At 31.4% G+C, this 9,174-nt stretch overlaps 1 long non-coding RNA gene across 1 annotated transcript; it reads right to left on the reverse strand.

Annotated features, from left to right (window-relative positions):
- Positions 1-6,601: 6,601 nt before the first annotated feature.
- Positions 6,602-7,336, reverse strand: LOC130052785 (uncharacterized). The gene is made up of 2 exons (XR_008801177.1): positions 7,050-7,336; positions 6,602-6,955 (listed from the first exon to the last, which is right to left on the reverse strand). It is a non-coding gene; the product is annotated as an uncharacterized LOC130052785 (long non-coding RNA).
- Positions 7,337-9,174: the final 1,838 nt, after the last annotated feature.

Genomic DNA, 9,174 nt, shown 5'->3' on the forward strand with positions numbered 1-9,174 from the left:
ATTGTGCCAAAACAGCTTCATCTTGAAGATCCGCTCTTCTGAGCAGGTCATAACAGTTATAGGAAAAATACGTAAAACTTGAATCTAAATCATTTTGAAAAAGTGAAATCAGTGATTGATTAAATGTGGGTTTGTTAGGGAGTTGTTTTTTGGGTGTTTTTTTTTTTGTTTTGTTTTTTTTTTTTGTTGATGTTTTTTTGTTTTTGTTGGTATTTTTTTTTTAGGAGAGGGTTATTGATATTTATTTTTCGATTTATTGATTGATTTAGAAACCTGCTATTTAGTAATAACATTTATGAGGGGAAAAAATCGGTCTCTGTGTCGTCTTTAAAAAGGGCATGTACAAGATCTTAAGCGGCCGGGAAACACCATTTCGTGTTAATTCATCGCACGCTTGCAGATACACGCACCTGCTAATCCTCGTTGCATAATTTTCAACTTCCTGTTTGAAGGAGTGCATTGGACCTGTATACGGATGATATTATATCCATCTGTGAGGCGGCGGGGTGTGAGCAGATGAACAGAACGTATTGATATTGCCGTGATAGGTTTTTAAGACCTTGAGCCTCCTATCAACTCTATAAAAATACGATAATTCGATTTCGCATAAAAGAGGTTAATGAAATATGTCATTAATTAAAACTTGTTGAAGAGAACGAGAGGAGTGACTCACTGGTTTTAATTTTTTGACAAGTTATGGCATTTTTTAAAACAGTGAATCATATAATTTGTGTTTCCTTACTCATGCAGGATCGATTTTGTACTTTGAACTTTATGCACCCATCAAAATCATCTATTTTTCTGGTCAGCTACGGCGGAATATCACCATTTCGGTTCCCAAAATTGCAAGTTGTACTATATAAGTGTAGTTCGTGAATGAAATCTGTAGGTCGATGCCATTGATAAATTTAATTGCATTATGATAACTGATCTTTGGGGGTTAACCATTTTATAACAATCTCTTTCCTCTAATCAATTTTATAACTATCCTTTTCCTCCAATCAACATGTTTTACATCATGCAGTTATTTCCGAAGATATTTTACAAAGTTTAGCGATTAACGGAGCGGAAATACGAAGATGTACTCTAAAGAAGAAAAGTTTCTAACTTGTAACTAACACAGGATAACGCCTTATTATAAACAATTTTCATTAGCATCCACTTAGATGAATATTGACCTATTTATCATCCTTAAAAATAAGGTCCTTGTCCGAATTTTGTGGACGTGAATTTTTTGCTTGAACCTTTCTTTAGTGTTCTCTATACAGTTTTTAAACTGTACGGTGAGAGGCACGTGGCAACAGAGAGGGGGGAAGCACCCCCTACCCCACATTTTTCAATAACGCACTATTTCCGCGTTATCATTACATACAGAATGTGGTTACTTTTACGGGCAAAGTTCGATCTATAGGCTTGTTGCCCCCTTTTAAAACGTTTGTTGTGAATAGTAGTGAAAATGTATGTATAATGAATAGATGAATTAAACCGAAAATCCTGCACCACCCCAACCCCCTTCTCCCTCACGATTTATGATTCTGAGCATTTTTTAGGTTAACTTCTTAACCCCACTCCCCCCTGAAATCGATACTCTGTGCCCTCGTTTTCCTCCGATTAACAAGAACCCTGAAGTGTACTTATATCCCTGTCCAAAGGCGCAGTTACATTTATACAGTAGCTTCAGTTTACTTATTAAACAAACGAACTAATGATGTTTTCCCGTGCAAACATCCCCCAGAATAAAAGCGGACGCCTATAACAGTTTGAATGTACAACGACTTCCATGCTCCTCTGGAGTAATGTTATACTGGCTTCCCCTAACGTTCGGTAAACATGCAGTGAAATTTAAAGCTAAGCTTTATCCTATCTGCATGTCGTCTTAAATCGGAGAATCTTCTCGACCTATTTTAAAGTTTAACATCAACATTGTACTGTATTTGGAGTTCCTGCCTGAATGTTCATTTACTCCATCGTAAACGTTTAGAAGACATTGTGCTGTAAATACGCAAAAACAACGTCAGATCTGATCATCGAAATGACAACAACTTCAATAATTCATGCAGTTTTAGCGCTGGCATCTAAAGAAATATAGACCGGGAGGGGATGTTGAAATACCTTACTTTACCAAACTACCGTACATAATAATACTATACAAGTAATCATACTAAAACTACCGTACATAATAATATTATACAAGTAATCATACTAAAACTACCGTATATAATAATATTATACAAGTAATCATACTAAAACTATCGTACATAATAATATTATACAAGTAATCATACTAAAACTAACGTATATAATAGTATTATACAAGAAACCATACTAAAACTACCGTACATTAATAGTATTATACAAATAGTCACACTAAAACTACCGCACATAATAATATCATACAAGTAATCATACTAAAACTACCGTACATAATAGTATTATACAAGTAACCATACTAAAACTATCGTACATAATAGTATTATACAAGTAACCATACTAAAACTACCGTACATAATAGTATTATACAAGTAACCATACTAAAACTACCCTACATAATAATATTATACAAGTAACAATACTAAAACTACCGTACATAATAGTATTATACAAGTAATCATACTAAAACTATCGTACATAATAGTATTATACAAGTAATCATACTAAAACTATCGTACATAATAGTATTATACAAGTAACCATACTAAAACTACCGTACATAATAGTATAATACAAGTAACCATACAAAAACTACCCTACATAATAATATTATACAAGTAACCATACTAAAACTATCGTACATAATAGTATTATACAAGTAATCATACTAAATCTACCGTACATAATAATATTATACAAGTAATCATACTAAAACTACCGTACATAATAATATCATACAAGTAATCATACTAAAACTATCGTACATAATAGTATTATACAAGTAATCATATTAAAACTACCGTACATAATAGTATTATATAAGTAACCATACTAAAACTATCATACATAATAGTATTATACAAGTAATCATACTAAAACTACCGTACATAATAATATTATACAAGTAACCATGCTAAAACTACCCTACATAATAATATTATACAAGTAACCATACTAAAACTACCGTACAAAATAGTATTATACAAGTAATCATACTAAAACTACCGTACATAATAATATTATACAAGTAACCATGCTAAAACTACCGTACATAATAGTATTATACAAGTAACCATACAAAAACTATCGTACATAATAGCATTATACAAGTAACCATACAAAAACTACTCTACATAATAATATTATACAAGTAATCATACTAAAACTACCGTATATAATACTATTATACAAGTAACCATACTAAAACTACCTTACATAATAATATTAAACAAGTAATCATACTTAAACTACCGTACATAATATTATTATACAAGTAACCATACAAAAACTACCCAACATAATAGTATTATAAAAGTAACCATCCTAAAACTACCGTACATAATAGTATTATACAAGTAACCATACTAAAACTACCGTACATAATAGTATTATACAAGAAACCATGCTAAAACTACCGTACATAATAGTAATATACAAGTAATCATACTAAAACTATCGTACATAATAGTATTCTACAAGTAACCATACAAAAACTACCCTATATAATAATATTATACAAGTAATCATACTAAAACTACCGTATATCATAGTATTATACAAGAAACGATACTAAAACTACCGTACATAATAATAGTATACAAATAGTCACACTAAAACTACCGTACATAATAATATTATACAAGTAATCATACTAAAACTATCGTACATAATAGTATTCTACAAGTAACCATACAAAAACTACCCTATATAATAATATTATACAAGTAATCATACTAAAACTACCGTATATAATACTATTATACAAGTAACCATACTAAAACTACCTTACATAATAATATTAAACAAGTAATCATACTTAAACTACCGTACATAATATTATTATACAAGTAACCATACAAAAACTACCCAACATAATAGTATTATAAAAGTAACCATCCTAAAACTACCGTACATAATAGTATTATACAAGTAACCATACTAAAACTACCGTACATAATAGTATTATACAAGAAACCATGCTAAAACTACCGTACATAATAGTATTATACAAGTAATCATACTAAAACTATCGTACATAATAGTATTCTACAAGTAACCATACAAAAACTACCCTTTATAATAATATTATACAAGTAATCATACTAAAACTACCGTATATCATAGTATTATACAAGAAACGATACTAAAACTACCGTACATAATAATAGTATACAAATAGTCACACTAAAACTACCGTACATAATAATATTATACAAGTAATCATACTAAAACTATCGTACATAATAGTATTCTACAAGTAACCATACAAAAACTACCCTATATAATAATATTATACAAGTAATCATACTAAAACTATCGTATATCATAGTATTATACAAGAAACGATACTAAAACTACCGTACATAATAATAGTATACAAATAGTCACACTAAAACTACCGTACATAATAATATTATACAAGTAATCATACTAAAACTATCGTACATAATAGTATTATACAATTAACCATACAAAAACTACCCTACATAATAATATTAAACAAGTAATCATACTTAAACTACCGTACATAATATTATTATACAAGTAGCCATACAAAAACTACCCAACATAATAGTATTATACAAGTAACCATACTAAAACTAACGTACATAATAGTATTATACAAGTAACCATACTAAAACTATCAAACATAATAATATTAAACAACTAATAATACTAAAACTACCATACATAATAGTATTATACAAGTAATCATACTAAAACTAACGTATATAATAATATTATACAAGTAACCATACTAAAACTACCCTACATAATAATATTATACAAGTAACGATACTAAAACTACCGTACATAACAATATTATACAAGTAATCATACTACAACTACCGTACATAATAATATTATACAAGTAATCATACTAAAACTACCGTACATAATAGAATAATACAAGTAACGATACTAAAACTACCATACATAATAATATTATACAAGTAACCATACTAAAACTACCATACATAATAATATTATACAAGTAACGATACTAAAACTACCATACATAATAATATTATACAAGTAACCATACTAAAACTAGCGTACATAATAATATTATACAAGTAACCATACTAAAACTAGCGTACATAATAATATCATACAAGTAATCATACTAAAACTATCGTACATAATAATATTATACAAGTAACCATACTAAAACTACCGTACATAATAGTATTATACAAGTAACCATACTAAAACTACCGTACATAATAGTATTATACAAATAACCATTATCATAATGACATTATCTCCCTTGTTTGATACATATACACAGATTATCATAATTACATTATCTACCGTGTGTAATACCTGTACACAGATTATCATAATGACATTATCTACCGTTTGTAATACCTCTACACAGATTATCATAATGACGTTATGTTCCGTGTGTAATACCTGTACACAGATTAGCATAATGACATTATCTACCGTGTTTAATACCTGTACACAGATTATCATAATGACGTTATCTACCGTGTTTAATACCTGTACACAGATTATCATAATATCGTTATCTACCGTGTGTAATACTTGTACACAGATTATCATAATATCGTTATCTACCGTGTATAATACCTGTACACAGATTATCATAATGACATTATCTACCGTGTGTAACACCTGTACACAGATTATCATAATATCGTTATCTACCGTGTATAATACCTGTACACAGATTATCATGTCATTATCTACCGTGTGTAATACCTGTACACAGATTATCATAATGATGTTATGTCCCGTGTGTAATACCTGTACACAGATTATCATAATGACGTTATCTACCGTGTGTAATACCTGTACACAGATTATCATAATGACATTACCTACCGTGTGTAATACCTGTACACAGATTATCATAATGACATTATCTACCGTGTGTAATACCTGTACACAGATTATCATAATGGCATTACCTACCGTGTGTAACACCTGTACACAGATTATCATAATGACATTATCTACCGTGTGTAATACCTGTACACAAATTATCATAATGACATTATCTACCTGTGTATTACCTATACATAGATTAACATAATGACGTTATGTCCCGTATGTAATACCTGCACACAGATTATCATATTTACATTTGCCAATGCACTTCCTTATATGACAGTACTATTGAAATTGATGTTCAATTTCGTGTAACATGAATTTGGTCATGTGATCAGTTTGTTCTTGCGTATGAATACAATCACCGCTTCAAAAGTCAGTTCCTGTATTTTCACCTGGCTTCTTGCTTATGCAATGCAGTGGGGGATTTAGATCCCCCCCCCCCTCTCGCCTCAAATTTAAATAATAGAAATAATGTGAGTAAAATTCCAAATGGGCACCAAAAATGGCTAAGCATTTTGGCTAATACTTGACTTTCACGAACCCTGGATTCGCCACTGGAATGACATCATAACAGAAATAAACGCAGCAGGATATTTATACAGTTTATTTTGTAAACAAACAAGAATTACACCAATTTATAAAAGAGAAACATTAAACATATATCGTTCTGTTGTTTCATTTTATACAGTTTTAAATACCGTCTGCAACTTCTGCATGGCGAATTTATAAAAAAAAAAAAGAAGTTCTGATATTGGAAGCGAAAACATGTAGGCAGAGTTATAAGCCTACATGTATTTACTTCATGATGATTAAGTTAACCTGTTGTTTCCTGGCAACTTCCATCACGGCTATGACTCGGCATGATCATAAGCGAGGCTGGTTTCGAGGCTCGAAAAATTTACATGTTCATGTCAGGGTACCGGTGCGAGTCTTCATTAAAATCCTACAACAGAAATCTCTCAAGTGAACAAAAACTCCGTCAGTTCGTTTTTATTTTATTTTACACACACTGAAGGTAAATAAAAGACGCAACCTACCTGCACTTGGTCTAAATATGTCCTACTGTCTTGAATCGTATCCTGCATGGCTACAACCACGAGTCCTAACGATGAACATACCGTTGTTTCTTTCCAAAAACCTGACTAAGAGCTTAACATTAACTTGACCCATCAAATCCACCATTAATTCTCTCAGATCCTTTGAATTTCTGTCGAAATCTGTGATCAACAATTGCGTTTTCAACTTAGTAAGCTAGACCGACGCTAGTTTCTCCATGGCTGATCGCGACCAAATCACACCACGGATGTAGTTTACTCCGCTCTTCTTGTCGTCATTTCAGTTAACTTTACGCTCTAAATTACCTTTATTTTTACACATCTTCACTCTTTTTTTCAAATTTTCAATTAAATTTCTATATCTTCTATTCTCTTTGATATTGTTCCTAATTTTTTATTCGATAAAACTCTTACAAACTATATTTTGTGTTCTACGATCGTTATTTTGGTCATCTGCTACATAATCATGGAAGCTCGGTAAGAACACAAATCAAAATAGAAAATATAAATATAAGAAATAAAATATCATTTTTGAATGTTATTGGGATATGACATGAAGTTGGTACGTGATCAAATCTACTATAACGCCCTTTGGGCGTTATAGGATTTGATCACGTGACCAACTTCATGTCATATCCCAACAACATTCAAAATTGATATCTTATTTCTTAAATGATGTCATTATCTACAGTGTGTAATACCTGTACAAAGACTATCATAATGACATTATCTACCGTGTGTAATACCTGTACACAGATTATCATGATGACATTATCTACCGTGTGTAATACCTGTACACAGATTATCATAATATCGTTATCTACCGTGTATAATACCTGTACACAGATTATCATAATATCGTTATCTACCGTGTGTAACACCTGTACATAGATTATCATAATGACATTATCTACCGTGTGTAATACCTGTACACAGATTACCATAATGACATTATCTACCGTGTGTAATACCTGTACACAGATTACCATAATGACATTATCTACCGTGTGTAACACCTGTACACAGATTATCATAATGTCATTATCTATCGTGTGTAATACCTGTACACAGATTATCATAATGTCATTATCTATCGTGTGTAATACCTGTACACAGATTATCATAATGTCATTATTTACCGTGTGTAATACCTGTACACAGACTATCATAATGACGTTATCTTGACATTATTTACCGTGTTTAATACCTATACACAGATTATCATAATGTCATTATCTACCGTGTGTAATACCTGTACACAGATTATCATAATGACATTATCTACCGTGTGTAATTCCTGCACACAGATTATCATGATGACATTATCTACCGTGTGTAATTCCTGCACACAGATTATCATGATGACATTATCTACCGTGTGTAATACCTGTACACAGATTATCATAATGTCATTATCTACCGTGTGTAATACCTGTACACAGATTATCATAATGACATTATCTACCGTGTGTAACACCTGTACACAGATTATCATAATGACATTATCTACCGTGTGTAATAACTGTACACAGATTATCATAATGACATTATCTACCGTGTGTAACACCTGTACACAGATTTTCATAATGACATTATCTACCGTGTGTAACACCTGTACACAGATTATCATAATGACATTATCTACCGTGTGTAATAACTGTACACAGATTATCATAATGACATTATCTACCGTGTGTAACACCTGTACACAGATTATCATAATGACATTATCTACCATGTGTAATACCTGTACATAGATTATCATAATGACATTATCTACCGTGTGTAATACCTGTACACAGATTATCATAATGACATTATCTACCGTGTGTAATACCTGTACACAGACTATCATAATGTCATTATCTACCGTGTGTAACACCTGTACACAGATTATCATAATGTCATTATCTACCGTGTGTAATACCTGTACACAGATTATCATAATGTCATTATCTACCGTGTGTAATACCTGTACACAGATTATCATGATGACAATATCCACCAGGGACGGATCCAGGAATTGTGGTTACGGGGAGCGCCACTTTATGAGGCATGGGGTCTGGGGGCCGCCTTGAGGCCCCCATTGGGTCCAGGGCGAACCCCG

Source organism: Ostrea edulis, chromosome 3 (genome assembly GCF_947568905.1).
Source record: "Ostrea edulis chromosome 3, xbOstEdul1.1, whole genome shotgun sequence".
Taxonomy (NCBI): domain Eukaryota; kingdom Metazoa; phylum Mollusca; class Bivalvia; order Ostreida; family Ostreidae; genus Ostrea; species Ostrea edulis.